Source organism: Lagopus leucura, unplaced genomic scaffold (assembly GCF_019238085.1).
Source record: "Lagopus leucura isolate 7727_CA_CO unplaced genomic scaffold, USGS_WTPT01 Super-Scaffold_73, whole genome shotgun sequence".
Classification (NCBI taxonomy): Eukaryota; Metazoa; Chordata; class Aves; order Galliformes; family Phasianidae; genus Lagopus; species Lagopus leucura.
In genome coordinates this window covers 66,660,267-66,676,281 of record NW_024962252.1, presented here as the reverse complement: position 1 = coordinate 66,676,281, position 16,015 = coordinate 66,660,267, and positions in this window count along the sequence as shown.

Genomic DNA, 16,015 nt, shown 5'->3' with positions numbered 1-16,015 from the left:
TACAGAGAAGTGAGAATATAAAGTAAAGAATTTAGTGGAAAAACAATTTGTATCTTTCTCTATATCGTGATTAAACAGTTGCATGATAGAAAGTTAGGTACATATCACCTGTTTCAGTGACATTTAATATCATCAAATTTTCAATAGAGCTGGACTTTGATTATTAGACTTTGATTTCTACAAATTTCTCGCACAGTTCTATGCAAATGGCCTGAAGTTTGTCTACCCTTAAGCATCAAACAGGAGCTTTGGCTATAAGCACTTCTGTCAAATGCCAGGTACACTTCCCGCAGCTTTCATCTTCTCCGTGCTTAAAATGGGCTACTAATATTTTTCTTCTACTCATTTTTTTGCCTCCATATACAATTTGCATTTACATCTCTGAGGGAAAAAATCTACTGCCTTATCAAAATATTTGTACACTGTGCATGCATATGTCTATAATAGTTTTGGGAATTTGTGCAATAATAAAAGAGCTTGGACTCTTCAAAAAATATTAAAGTACCATATGTTTTCTTTCTACCACATGAAGCCAGCATTATTTCTTTCCAAAAAATGTGCTAGAAATGCAAGATTGAGCATTCAGATCTAACTGCAAATGGACAAAGTCCAGAGATATCACCAATTTACACAGCATTGATACAGCTATGATTAACAAAAATTCTGCTTTCTTGGCAGCTTCATACATAAATTTCCTCTGCCCTCATAGTGTGCTGTGCACAGTAAAGGGCACTAATGTAATCTGAAGATTTGAGGTATACCACAAGGACACAACCTATGCCTATGAACACTTGTCTTGAGCTAAAGCAGGATGGAGTTCAGTCTGGTCCAGATAACTTTCTATCCCCTTGCTAGCTGGGCTCTACAGCCACAGATTCACTAGGTTGGCATGTGAGGGAGAGGATTTCAACACTCTTTTGTTCACCTTTACTCATTACCCCACAGCTCGTTTTTCTCTAGCACAGACTTCCCACATTTGTGTCCACTACACAGCCTTGATGACTCTCAAACGGAAGCAGCCCTGTGGGTGATTAAAGGGAGCAGAGAAAGGGAGAAGGAAATCATCTCTCTATCACTGAGACCCTTAGCTTTGGTCCAGTTAAACAGGACTTTAGTAAGACAGCCTTGTACAATGCAATAGAGAAGCCTATCTTCTACCTGGGCTTAGATACAGATATAGGTTTAATTGGAAATGTCCCAGACATGTCTGAACCCTTATCCCATTAGATTATGCGTGTATTCTACTCAGTACTCTGAGCCACTCTGGAATCTCTCAGCTCTTGCAAAGTGCTCCTGCATATAAAGACATGTTAGATGGATCTCCTTGTGTCGCTCAGTGCTACAGCACATCCATTAATCAAATTAAAACCTTGCCAAATAATGTTTCCTTTCATCTGATTCAGAGACAAAAAGGAGCAACAAAAGAATGTTTAAATTGCAATTCGAAAGCTAATTATTTTCATCCAATTTTTTAAATTATCATCATTATTATTTGAGCAGGGGAGAATTTGTGGTAAAATTTTGAACTCTGGCTTTCACAGAAGAGAAAATTTTTGCTTTAGTATATGGTTGTTATTGCTGCCAAAATTTGGACACAGCAGGTAATGGCACCCAGACCTCTTACCAGAGGAGATTTTTGTATTATAACTGATGAGAGTTTGAAGATGCTATGAAATGCCTAGGAGGAGAAACTAATGGTATAAATGAGTGACAATAAAAATAGTAAGTAACATCAAGAGAAGCATGCCTCACTAGAGATGTAAGATCTTTGGTGCTGAAGCCATTTACGGGGAATCAGTGCCTCAAGCATGAGATTCAAGGACATGTTTCTCAACTGCTTTGTGGTTTGTAGGACTGATACTGCCAACACAAGACAAACATGACATAAAGCTATTGTGATTTGATGGCTATTTATTTACATTCATTAATAATGATCAATTTATAATTGATAAAAATCTGTCCCAAGAAGCCTGCCACCACATCACTTCTTACATGACTGTTCTAAGTGTTTGTTCTGTCTCTGCCAGTTAGCTGCAGAAGGACCAACAGCTTTATTCTTGCACTCTGCCCAGTTGCCAGCAAAAACATGCAGGAGCACAGCAGTGCTTGATGATTGTCCAGAGACATCATGGCAAGAAGGGTGGAAAGAAAAATGTGTTATTTTTAGTCATCTTAATTGAGAAATGGGAATGAAAACCGAATGAAATTCTCAAAGAAGGACAATAAGGCTGCTAGTTTGAAAAAAAAATAATTAAAAAAAAAAAAAGGAAAGCTCCAGATGGTAGTCTCTTCACAGAGCAGCCTCAGCTCTTTGTGACAGATAGACTCCATTAGTGCCAAGATGTCAGAAAAACACTTTGAAATGGTCTACCAGAAATGGTCATTAACGTGGTCCTTGAGCGTACACAATGGAGTGAAAATATGACCTTTAAACTTCATCTCTCAAGACTGCAGTATAGTATGTCATAACACTTGTATCAGTGTTCATCCAAAAGAATGAAATAAACAAGTATTATTCAACTCAAAAGATAGAATAAATAGAAGAATAGAAGAAAAATTCACCTATCATATGCACAGAATCTGGACAATAGATACAAACACCAATATCAATTTTCTTTGTGCTCATATTTAGAAACCTACTGGGCTGAAGGTCTTCTGGCCCACACGGATTTCATTTATGGTTCTATTTTACATGGATTTTTTTTCCCCTACATATTTAGCAGTGATCTTTACAAAACAAACAAACTAAAAAAAAAAAAAGCATACCAAAAACGCCCGTTAAAATCTTCTAAGAAATACAAGAAAACTATACCCAAAGTGCATTGACTGAGGATATCTGCAAAGAGTATCTACAAAATGAGTCATCAACGACTTTGATTGCAGAATGAAAAGACCTTATCTGTACTTCTAAGAGAGCAGTTCTTCACACCCAGTAAAGTGACACTCCGGATTGTATCAGTCACTGCAGGGGTTTTGTCAGGAATAAATTACCCAAGGGACTAGGCACAAAAACCTTTCACAGAAGCCACCAAAGGATAAACACTTTACAGTGAATTTTGATTATTACTCATGCAAAATGAATCTAAGAAGCAATTCCGATAGTAAAATACTCTAAAACTTGTTTCAGATCTCTGAACTGAACTTGTCTTTCACTCAGATTTAAAATGACAGTTCTTATATTCAATAAAGGATGCAAGCAAATAATGAACAATGTGAAATCCTCCTGTATGCCTATATAATTTCTAAAATATATTCAGAGAATAAAATGTTTACTTAATTCAGCAACATCAAAAAAGTCTGAATTGGTAGTAAAAACTCAAGGTATATACATACACATAAAGGTAAAATGCCCTTTAAAAGAGGTAGAAGCCACAAGACACATTATCAGGTTCAAGCATTGAGCTGTGGCAGGAAGCAGCCAAGGCTGACACTTCCCCACCTTGCTGATGGGTGTCTTCCCAGCAGGATCTTGCACTGGGGTTGTGTGCACAGCAGTGTTTCAGTCTCAGCCAGTCACTGTCACCCTGTGTGTTGGTCAAGAAAAATACCTCTCTGTGCGCTTATAGTTGGAGTATGGTCCTGTCTGGAGGCTTCCACAAGACTGGAAAATGCCAGATAAGTGTAATTTAAAGAGCTACAAAAGAATAAGAAGCAACGAATGAACAAAAATCCATGCATTCAGAACGTTTATATTTTGCTTAGACAGTTGTGACTACTGTTCTTTTTTCATCACATGAAAAGGGCTGGATTTTATACAGTGCTGAGTGGTCTGGCTGTAATCCATTAAAACACTCAAAGGAGTGCTGGGCTTAAATCTATGAGTAATCTACAAAGGAACTATTTACAAACTTGCAGAAAGTAGGTGGCAAAATGAACTGTTTTATAGAGGTAACAGTCATTGGTGATTCTTTACTGTCAAGCTTTAGTTCATTTAGTTTCCCATAATTTTCACTAAGCGTTTTAGCTTTAAAGGAATACAAAATATGAGAAGAAAATATAAGGTCTTTCAGGAATCACAATGCAAGTTGTACTTTTTGTTAGATTTTCTACATGGTATAAATGCATCATCTTCATGGAAACTTTTTCAGGAAGAAGAAATACAGGAAAATACGTCTATGCCTTTTGCTGTCCTCTGCTTATGCTTCCATTCCATTCAGTTCTGTTTGTCCTCTTTAGTACTATAGCAATACAAACAGCAATACAGTACATGTAGAAATTATAATAACATTATCTGTGATCTGGAGTGTTGTAGTCACTTGGACCTGAACAGCTAATATTAAGAGAGTAAGAAACGTTCATAAAATCATTCCTACAGAAATATCACTGTGGGGGCAATATTTGTTGTTATATGATATTTCCAAAAGAAGTCTCTCTTCCACATATTAGGAAGGAGATCAGAAGAAATATAGGAAAGAGAAAACTTGCTTCCATAGGGACTTGGATTGAATGATCTGATGGGACATCTGTTTCCTACTGCATCTCATTCATTAGATTGTTTAAGTATGTCTGCTCTGAATCCTGTGCTCAGCATAACTCACGTAGTTTACCTCGGGTTAAAACCCTCCTTTTTCTTTCTCTCTTTCAAAGAAATTGGTTTATTTTCAAAGACAGCTCCTGGACTTTTAATCCGATTCTTAAAATGTTATTTAAGTTTGTGGAGGACCATGGCTGTGCTCAATCTTTTCCTTTACAGAAAAACTAATGTTTTCTCCAGACTTGCTTTCTGCAGCACATTTAGTTCCTTACAGTTCCATTGCTTTAGAAAAGCTAGAATATATTCGCTGGGTTCCTTCTCTAAACTTTCAGCAATATTTAATTTATCAGGATTTAAATTCTTCAACATTCTTCCCTGCACAGGCTTCGAGGCCATTTGCTAGTCACCTTGTAAACCTGGCGAGATGGCTTATGAGAATAGATGTGCACTGACTAATCTTTTATTGTTAATTCATATAGCTGATTTCCACAACTCTTCCACAAGTCCTAAAATACTGTTCTGATGTTATAACAAATTCATTTCTATATATCTCCACTGAATATACTATAGCTTCAATTAAAGCCATGGTAGTTTAAGATACCAGGGGAATAAAAAGTTATTTTCATTAGCTCATTTACCAATTACTTAGGAGCGTATTATAATATTATTTTGCATGCTAGAGTTAAATCTAGAAAAGATATAAAAAGTTTGTATCTTTTAAAGAAGTATTTCAAGACACCACCCAATAAGTCTCTGCTAGAACTTTTCACTGTCACCATGTTTGTCTAAATGTGATTTCTACTTAAAAAATGAAAACAAACTACTTTCTATCAATTCAGTGCATACAGTGTAATGTAGTTAAAATATGTGGATTTACTTGATCATGAGAAACTATTCAAACAATTATTATTTTGAGTGTGATAAAGGAAGGTAGCTAACAAATCATGGTGCATTTGGTGATCTTCTACTTGAATCAAAGGCCTCTGCATTTGTGAATTTCTTGATGTTTATGATCAGGAATTCAAAGACAAATACCTGTGTTCTCCCGCAGTAGTTTGTGACTATCTAGCACAATCTGACTTACGCTTATAGACAGCCTACTTGGACATAATCTCTACAGGTTCACCAGAATACTCAAATTGGTTATTACAAACAATCTTGTGCCACAAGATGATTTTTTAAAAATTATTTTTATATTGGTATTCTTTCATCTGATTTACCCCTAACACTATGCTAAATGTGCTGAGCCTAAACTGATTACATGCTGGTTTTTACCTCAGTTTGACCTCAAAGAGTCAGATTTACTGTGACCTTGCAGCTCCTTTGTTCTTTTTCTATAATGCAAAATGTCTTTTAAGCCCAATTCAATATCTCTTTTAGCAGGGCTTGCAACTTCCTTGAATGAGAAAGCAGCACAAATATGCATGCCAAGGGTACTGGCAGAGGGACTGAAGATATATCTCAATGTGAAATAAGAGTCATAACCTGTATGTTCTTTATTTAAAAGTTGATTTTACAATGGAATTTTTTCATTCTCATTTCTAAGTATATTTTTTCACTTTTTCTTTTCTTCACATAGGATATAGTTCTCTGGCAGTAAGAAGAGTCTGAAGTCTTGGTTTCCAAAACTGAAGTCAAGGGAAAACTCCAGTTACACTTAATAGAAATTTCCTCAGAAATGCAACAAGCACCTCAGAAAGATCATGCAAATCTTCCCCAAACATCTGCAGATGTTTTCTTCAGATCTTAATTCCTAGAACATTTGTATTGCAAGTATGAAATATGCTATATAGTTAACAGGTGACAGCATGAGAGAAAAACTAGAAATCCTGCCTATAAATACATCATTTATGTCTTCAGTTCTAAATCATTTATCTTCCTTTCTTTATGTTAACAGAGTTACAGAGTGCAATTTCAGAGATGCCAAAGCAAAAAGCTATTTTGTACTTCCAAATTGAATCAAAGACTTATCCAATTCAGGCTCTAAGTAAGTTCACATTCAAAGTGCCATTTTTGCACATTTGATTATAACTGCGATGTCCATGAATAATTGGACTGCAAAGTCATAAATAATTTGTCTCAGCAGATTTTATGTCAGATTTATTCAATTATAAATATAATCATGTATTTCATAACTGTTACCCCTACATAGTTAACACCTTTACAAAAAAAATGTCAAGGCACTCCCATTTCTGTCTTAAAGCGGTGAAATCCTGAGGTTCCAGGTAAAAGTTCTTTTCATTCAAATGCAATTTTTTTTTTTTCTAGACCTGTACTGATGCTATTGATCCAGTCAGAATATTTACTTTTTGCCTGTGAACAATTTTTTTTTCTGTAGAAGAGAAATGTGACATAAGATTTTCACAGATCTGTTGAAAGGAAAATGTATTTGTTTAATAGATTATGATTGATTATGATTGGCCTTGAATACCAGTAAGGAAAAACTTTTTCGTAAGTAATCAAATTTTATTATCTGTAAGTAGGATATGCAGGGGAAGAAATGATGCAAGGATAAGACAGTCCCTTCTAGAGTCTGCATTTCCGGTGGGGTATTTCAGTGTCTTGGAAGAAAGCCCTCAAACAGCAAAAGTCTTACATGGCTATTTTTTACATCAAACTCACACTGAGTTAATGGGATACCAAAACTAATGCTGCATGTCCTACAAAATGGATCATTGTGAACATGAATAAGGGTGCAGTGTTAATGAAAATTGTCTTCAATTTATCTAATGGATAGCCAAGATGATAATTACATTTCCTGAGGTTTTTTTCATTCTGAACAACTTGCAGTGATACATCTATTAAAAAAAAAAAAAGTCTGAATGTACATATATGAGAGTAGATGCTTTAGAATAACCAACTGGAAATTTCTGTATTTCAGTCTCTGCTATTAATATGCTTTCCTGATATCTGTACAGTTTTTAGTTTGTCATCACAAAATATTAAGGGAAAGAGTGGGGAAGTGAGTGTGTGATAAAGAGTAAGGGAAGTGGGATCTTTCCTATGCATTTTGCAAGGCAACTGAAATTTTGATCTCAGCATGACTCAGAAAACATTTGGGATCTTGCCTTTCATGGAGTTAAAAATTGTCATTTGTTTAACTAATTCTGCTCTGTGAGCACTGAAATAACACAGTGGCTGTAGCCCTGAGCACAAAGTATTTCACCACTTGCTCAAATGCTATATTTTAAAAATTAAACTGAATGAATGAAAATTAAATGACTGTTTTAAAAATGGAAGTATCACTCAGTTCCAGAAGCATACTCAATCTGAGGTTGAAAAGAAGTTTAAAAATCCTAGTCTTGTATGCTAAGTATAAGAAATAGTAATTTGTTGAAAATCTTCTTGTCCCTCTGTTTCATTATAAAAAAAAAAAACAAAAAACAAACAAACAAACAAACCTAAAAACAAGAAATCAAGGTGATTTCAGTTTGATGAGTGTTCTTTGATTAGGTAAGTAATGACTGTAAGAACTATCTTTTACGATTTGATCATTGTTACAGCATGAAATTGAAAATACCCAACCAGATACACAATTACTTAGTAGTTCATAAATACTATGTAGTTCGCAAACATGGTCAAAAGATTTAAAGTATCTGTATATATTGTATATGTTTAGGTTGGATATATGTGTGTACATAATTGTACATACAATATGGTATACAATACCTTATTGTATAAAAAATTTATGTCAACTTAAATCTACCCTCTTTTATTTTGAACTCATTTTGCCTTGTCCTACCACTATTAGACTGCATACGATGTTGATACTGGAAGATTGCAATCAGGTCTCCCCAAAGCCTTCCCTTCTCTAGGCTCAAAAATCCCAACTCTCTCAACCTTTCATCATAGGACAGGTGCTCCAGCCCTCTGATCTTCCTTGTGGCCCTCCTCTATATTCTCCAATATAGAGAATATTCCAATATTCTGATCTATTCAAATTGAGGTTCTACATACAGCAGCAGCTTTGTGAAGATGAGCTGTAGTGTCAAAGCCAACAATCTCTTATTTGAACTCCTTAAGAGCTGAAATACTGAAGTCTGATGGAAAAGTGGAATTGTGCTTCAAGAGAGTGCAATTTGAACCTGCCTCCTCTCCAAGGAGACATGACATGGTAGAAAGTTTCTCCATAAATAAGAGAATGTGAGCTATGAAAATAAGTGTAATTGCATGGGCTGACACTAGCCAGTTCTAAACTGCAAATATCTGTCTGCTGTGCATGGATATCAAATATACACTTATACCACAAAACATCCCACAGTGAGAAGTACTGATTCTGCTGAAACTACAACTTTTCTTCCTGACTTGGCAGGAAGAGCTGAAATAATTTATCTTAAAAAGAGCTGAACCAGCATAATATAGCTCTGTCCTTTCTTTCAAACCATGGGGAGAAAAAATAATGGACAGAAATAGCCCTAATAGTGTTGGCACACAGTTGGCCATATTCATTAAAGATGCAGCTGAATTCTCAGGTTACTAATAGCTCTCCTTAGATCTTCTCAACTACTGCTACATCTACTTAATAAAGAAGGCTTATTGATCTCTCAATTCTTGTAAAATAAATAGCTTTTTATACTGATTGATGTTCAAAACCAGAAATGAATGCAAATTCTACAGCAGAAATTTAATCTGCAGCACGTAATGTTTAGTACAAATCTGTATTAAGACTATCCTGAAATTACTTTTTATATGTTCGAATAACCAATAATAAACCTTTGCAATGCATAATTAATAGGCTAACACAGTAATAGAAATAAAATCTGCTTAATGGGTTTATATCACTGGGCTTTATCAGCAAAGAAACTGTGGCATTTACACATATGTCTGTAGCATCCACTCTGCAATCTGCAAGCATTTTCCAAGTATGAACACAGATATCTTTAAGTTAATAAATCAAAGCGACCCTCACAGCTCAAATATTTTCCCACTGTCTCATTTAGATAAATAATCTTGCCCATATTTGCTACTGGGTCTGAATTTTGTATAACCAGAATCCAAACTGAAGCAGCTTTAGCAGATGAGAAGAGGTATATTTGCAGCATCAATTTCTATCTACTATTGCCATAGTACTTACTATGCTTCTGTGTTGTTCCTAAGATTAACTTTCCCACAACCACATTTCATTCACTGGACTCCATGAAATACTTCCTTTGGAAAGTATTGAACAGAAAAATTGCCATGTATAAGGATTCGTGAGCAGGTGCAGAAATATATATTCTCTTTTAAAGAAATCTTTAAAAAGAAAAAGAAAAAAGGAAAAAAAAATGCTTTCCACATACCTGTGTTTCTTATTCAGTCAAAGTTGTTTCATGAAGCTAAAATGTTGCAGTAATACTTACTGAGAGCAGGTCCAGTCCTTGGACAGGATTGTCTTCTGTTCTATTTTATTAATTGAACAAAATCTTGGTTGGGGGACACAGTTGTTTTTGTCTAACAGTTTTGTAACTTTTCATGCTTAAAATTCCCCAAAGACATTCATAATAATCTATGGCTTACCTTAAAGTAAACAAAAATCTTCTCCTGAAAATTAAGGCAGTAGCTCGTGATACTTTATTGAAACTTCTACATTAACCAAACTCTTGGTTTAAAGATTCTTTTGGATGGAATTGTCTTACTTCAGTACATCGTGCAAAACTAGTGTTTCATGTTAACAAATTTATTGAGAAGGTATGTTTGGTATTTTTCATTTATAAATTTCATACGCAGCTATGAATTGTATTAATCATTGGTTCCCTACATAGAACAGTTATGAGGGTAATTCCTAACATCAGGAATTAAAATAGTGCTTGGTGAAATCAGAAGATGCTGCTAGTAGAGAAAATAAAGTAAAATGTGGTTTTTAATACAAGAGAAAAGAGAGCTGTAAATTAAAAATGATTTGTTTATGTTCATGTCACACGACAGTCAGGAAGAGTACAGATGTCCTGAGTTTGAGACCTATTTCTTAAAAGTTTAAAAAATGTCTTTGAAAGGATAACGCAGTTTACTTGCCTTCAGAAATTTATCTCATATTATTAGTGTTCACTAGAGATTGCAAACAAAATATAGGAATTCTTTACTGAAAACTGGCATTTTAAAGCATAATGAACTAATTAACCATCTTAACAAATTAAAGGCAACAACTTTTTCTTCTGATTCAACTAACCTGTTCTCAAGAATACTCCTCTATTCTTAGATAAGCAAGGAAAAGACAACAGTTTTCCTTCATGCAGTTCAACAGACTGAACTCACAGTACAAACTGCTTACATGCGGAATTACTTCCATTATTCATTTTCTTGAAAACTTTCATTTGTGTAACCGCTTATAATTTGATCCCACAAATTCCATTTTTAGCAACTCAATTCAGAATGCACTAAAAATAATGAAATCTTTGGTTCATCTAGTGCCAACAAGAATGATATACTCTTCCTCATTTTTTAGAATCGTTAATTTGTTTTTGCACTAGCCAAGATAATTAGCAATCTTTCTTTTTCCATATGCATTCAGTCCCTGATGATTCCAGTAAAGCTTCAAATTTGAAACTCCTTCTGTTAGAAAATCCTATATTTTCACTTTATAATACTTTATATTCCTCTAATTCAGATTTCATAGTCCCTAGATCTCAAATCACAGGCTTTAGCCTGGGGTTAAAGGGAATGAACAGTTAGTTAACAACTGCAATTTTTGCATCATGTTTCCAAATTTATTTTCAGTGTCCTATTGATTTCAAGGGGACTTTCCTCAATGAGTCAGTGCCTCCTCTCTCCTGACAGATTTCGCTCTCGAGTCAAAGAGCTAAATTTCATCAGTACGTATTACTTCTCTTCATCACCTTAACAAGAAGATGGTAATTACTGTTGGCAGTTTTTCCATCCTAGATCACTTAGGAGCAGGAACTCATTCATTGTAATTCATGTGCTGTTGCAGGATCACTGCAGAATACTGCTGAAATGATTAATTTATTTTACTTTGTATTTAAAGTTGGTATAATCTTTGCTGAGCAGAGCACGGTGAATCACTTCAATGCAGATGTGCTGAATTTTTATTCTGGCTGCCTTCAGCTACCAGTTTAGCTACTCTTAACATGTTTCAAAACTGACCATTCTAGCTTGCCGTAGAAACATCACAAACCTTTAGTTGCCATATTGAGCAGGCCACAGAGAAGGAAAGTTATATAGGGAATTTGTTTTGCTTTCAACAGATACAGTAAGATATGCAGAAACAAATCTTGACTTCCAGTTCTACACAAAACATACAGCTGTAGACATTTTTAGTGGTAAGACAATGACCCTGACCCCTGTACACATTGGAAGTGTTCCCACTTCAGAGAGAATTAAAGGTGGAGCTGAAGAACTCAGCAAAGAGTTGTGTTTTAGGAAAAACTATAGCCATTATAATTTTTTTCTGCTCTAGTGTGTGACTTGGATCCACTCATTTTCTGTATAAGGAAAGGTAGCACTAGGCTGTATTTTGCTCTCTGCCACTCACATAAGATCTGTCTGTTACGTGTAACATCACAAAAGACTCTAAGGTTAGAAATACAAACCCACTCTCCAACTCAGCAGGCCATAAACAGAGCTCATTAGAGTAGAGTGAACAGGTTACACATGTACTGGACATCAGCTCTTCATTAAAATTAATGAAAGCCAGGAATGAACAATGTCATTATAAATTCTGGCCTTACATGTAACGCCTGATCTTTGCCTGCATTCATCCAGGTGTCAAATGCAATCACAATGCTTTGATCTTAATTTTCAAACTTTCACTGACGAATCCGTCAGAAACCTATGTGAGCTGTTCCAATGGTTAATTAATTTCTCAGCTAAATATCTGAATTTGTCTAATTTCAGCTTCCACATAGTGGATCATCTATTAACCATTTTTCCGCTTTCCAGAATGGCCTGTATATACTATTATCAAATTACCACTGAAACTGACCTCTGAAAAACTTCATTTAAGTCCTCTAGTTTGCCATGTTAAGGCATTCTGTCTTTATTGTTAAGTATATTGATCTTTCATACAGTTTCTCTTTTAAACTTATCCGATTTTTCTTGAAATGGTAAAACCAGAGCTGTGCACAGAATTTAATAGCTTAAATAGAAGAAGGACCAGAATCATAGAATTGCTCAGGTTGGAAGGAACCTCAAGGATCATCAAGTATAACCACAGCCTAACCATAGTACCCTAACTCTAACAACCCTCTGCTAAATCGTATCTCCGAGCACCACATCCAAAAGGCTCTTAAACACATCCAGGGATGGTGACTCAACCACCTCCCTGGGGAGCCTATTCCAATGTTTAACCACCCTTTCTGTAAAAAAGGAGAAAAAAGCAGAGCCCTCTGCTCCACACTGCACTCTACTCCTGGAGATCATACTGATCTTTAATACTTACCAGGGGTATCTTTGTCCCCACTAGTGTGATACAAAGAAGGAAATCAAACACAATGAAGTTTGATTTCATAACTTATCTTCATAACTTATCACACTACCAGCCTTCTAGTCCACATGGCATTTTAACCAGCACTGGTTAAACTGATTTGCCAACCTTAGTATGTGCTATGCACATAGAGTTACACATCTCAGGACCTTGTGTCCAGATTTCAGGTGAGGTACTCTAGGCAGTGTTGTTAAACACTTCAGCCTTGCTTCCACAAGGAGGGAAACTACACCATCTACAGACATGGGATAAATCCACACCTAAAAATTACCTAATTCCTTGTAAAAAGGTAGTGAGCTGTCAAAAGAATTCCTATAAGACACCAAGTTGTTGGCTTAGATAGTCTTAGCAGATTGACAACTGGCAACTTTTTTAAATTAAAAAAAAAAAAAAAAAAAAAAGACAAATGTTGCTTTTACCCTAGGCTGCTCACATATGAGATGTAATCCTACACAAGTTTTACAGCAGGGTTATCCCTTTACCTTATAGTTATAGTATATATATATAGTTATTCTTTTCTCCAAGGTTAGGCCCCACATAAATTTATGAAATCTGAATATGAAATCTTTGGTGAAATAGCAACATATAGGTTGGTATGACAAAATGACTTAAAATAATAATTTTAGAAAGTGAGGCAATATTACATATTTAATCTCTCTCAATTTCACGTCTCATATGGACTAAGAGGCTGTTGCTGTAGCACCCAAATCTAACGCTGGGTCACTTCATATGTTATGCAGCAGATAGAGCTGGCCTGCTATGTAACCATGTGCAGAAAGAGACAGACATTTTTCATAATTTGCTTAATTTTAAGGTTCAAGGTATAATTAGCTACTCTCCCATAGTCACAATGCTATAGTCTTCCTCATACTACTTTAACAGAGAAGCTGCAAACTGTTTATCTATAATGCTAGCAATCACAAATTAATGATTTATGCTTAACCATCTGTGACTAAATTACTAAGAATTCACTAAAGAAAGTAATAAAGCATTGTTAAAAATGAATTAGTCATTATGTATTTTCATACAGAATATTAATACTTTTTTTTGAAATTTCAAGCAAACAGTATGCAATCATAAATGTGAGGCAGCATGGTAACTTAAACAATCAATGGGATGGGATGTGTCTAGCAGACATTTTGTCCCTTAAAGTGTGACCAGCAAATTATTGAATAGCTTATTGCTCTAGCCATGAATTTGAATTTGTCACATCATGTTCATATCTAGAACAATAGGTGCTCTCACAAATGTGGAATGATGACTGAAGAAGCAGGTAAAAGCTGGGCTATGAATGATATTCTGAGAAACTTGACTGCTGGGCACTGCAATAACACTAGCAATGACTGCTTCAGGGAAATTGCTTTCTGTAATCATCATGTAATTTTATCACTGTAAGATTATTGTACCATGGAAGTCTTCTTTTCAAGCAGGGCATAGACAGAAATTTTTTGCTTTGGGTAGAAACAGGGTAAAAATCTGTATCCTATCATTAAACCCTACAGCAATATGATGTCAACAGGACATTTTCCAACATAAGCTTTCTAAGTTCAAAGTATTTGAAGGAATGCAGGAGAAGAAAAAGAGAATAAATAGCAGAGAATAAAATTCTTCCTTATTTAGTTGACACGATGAATAACATATCTAAGACTTTTCAAAATTGTGACTGAGCACTTGCATTTATCTTTGAAATAAATAACTTTCAATTAACAATTAACAATTTAACAATTTTTGTCTGGCAGGGATCATTATCTCAGTAATCTGGCATGGCTTTATCATACTTCAAGTATTGTCATACAGTCTCCAAATGACATTTTTCCTTAATGGTATCTTATGAATAATAAGGCAGTAGAGAAAATATCTGGAGCACCTATGGTGATAGCCATAAGTGTTGTCAGATCATCAAAATCATAACTAGACCAGATGTTGTCAACATATAACAATGATCTCTGCCATCGAACCTAAAATAGCAAGGATAAAAAAGAGTATTTTTCAGCAGCAGTGGCTGGGGATGTGTATTAAGAATAATGGGGAAAAAAAAACAAAACAACACAAATCTGTACTAATGCCAACCTTAACAGATTGAAGCTTTTCCTCTCTTTGAGGTTGTAAGAGGACTTGCAGATACTTTAGCTAAAAGAGGATTAGTAGGAAATATTTTATTATTGAATACTATTGCTGTTGTTTTTAAATATATATCCAAATATAGGTAAATCTTCAAAGTGACAGCATCTAGAAATAGTTCTTGTATTTTATCAATAACCAGGAAAAGCAAAAAATGCATAAAAGATCATCTGTCTCTGTTTTGCGCTGCAATAACCTTTCATCTTTCTCCTTGATTTTACTCTTTGCAGAATCTCTTCATTTCACCTGGTCCACCAAAATAATATCATCTTGTGAAAGTTTCTTAGCTTTTGTATTTGCAAGATTTAAATACCACTGATCTTCTCTGAATGCAATCCTACTACCGTTCCAGTACTCTGCATGTTGTCTGAAGCTTTTTTAATTCTTCACCTGGAAAGGTTCTTGGGTTCAGAGAACATATAACACAGAAGTGGAAAAAAAAATACATTCTAAACAGCTCCAACAGCTCTTGGTTTTAGTTGGCTGGTTTTTAATCCTACAAAATATGGAGTCTATGCAATCATTTATATTTGTATAAAGTTCAATCATATTTCTACATCTGTTTGCATACATCAAAGTAGTCATGTCAAGATTTTTTTCTTTTTAAGCTATAAATAGTTAGCTTTATATGCTTTTTCCTTTTTGCATTTTGAATGGTCCTCTAAATTAAATATTCCTAAACAGCTGTTGTAATTCTCAGCACTGTGCAGCACTTTCCCTCACCCTAAGCAACTGTTCTCTCATTATCATATAGCACTTTCCTTCTCTCTACATCATTCTTTGTTATCAACTCCACTAGGCTAATGCATTCATACATTTTCATCTGTAGCTGTCTTAAGCAGAGAAGTAATAATTAAATAAAGCCACAATGTCATTACAAAGTTCTTTACAAAGTCTTTGAAATGAGAGCAAGCACAAGTCAAACCCCAACAAGATTTTCAAATTCACACCCAAATCCAGATCACACTACTGAAGACAGTATCTCAGTTTTAAAAGAGTGC